We start from the raw sequence: 603 nt of genomic DNA, 5'->3' as shown, positions 1-603 counted from the left end.
GTGAACACACATCTTGTTTTCATCCCAACATTCCCTTCTTTTATATTCCCAGCTGATCACTCAGGTCATAATACTGAATTCTCCTTGTCATTTATAGGGGTGAAAGTAATTTATTCTTCCTTCCATGTTTTTACCATTTATTAAATGGTCACAGTCATGCTTTTATAAAGTGTTTTGCATAAAACCCAGAGTATTGTTAGTTGCAAAGGAGTAACAGTAATACAAGAAAACAGACTAATGACTATGAGACTGCAGTTGGAAAAACTCTTCCAGTTCCCTTCAATATTTCTGTCAACTTAATATTCCTAATAACTGTTATTGTTCACAACTTACTCAATAGACACAAAAAGGGCTTAGATACATTAATAATTTTTAATTTGCCTAGAAAAGATTTTATTGTCCTTGAAAGACTATAATTTCCATGCATTGAAAAAACCAGATGAATGTCCTGTGTGAAACTCTGGACTCATGGGAGATAATAGGGCCTGGATTTCACCCTAGGGTTTTATGAAATCAGCTATTATAGTGACATTTAAATAGACAACCCTGCAATGCAAAGACTAATATTTCATTTGTGCATTAATACATTAAATAGTCTGTCAA

Source organism: Egretta garzetta, unplaced genomic scaffold (assembly GCF_000687185.1).
Source record: "Egretta garzetta isolate BGI_Z169 unplaced genomic scaffold, ASM68718v1 scaffold178, whole genome shotgun sequence".
Taxonomy (NCBI): domain Eukaryota; kingdom Metazoa; phylum Chordata; class Aves; order Pelecaniformes; family Ardeidae; genus Egretta; species Egretta garzetta.
Note: the sequence above shows the minus strand (reverse complement) of the source record.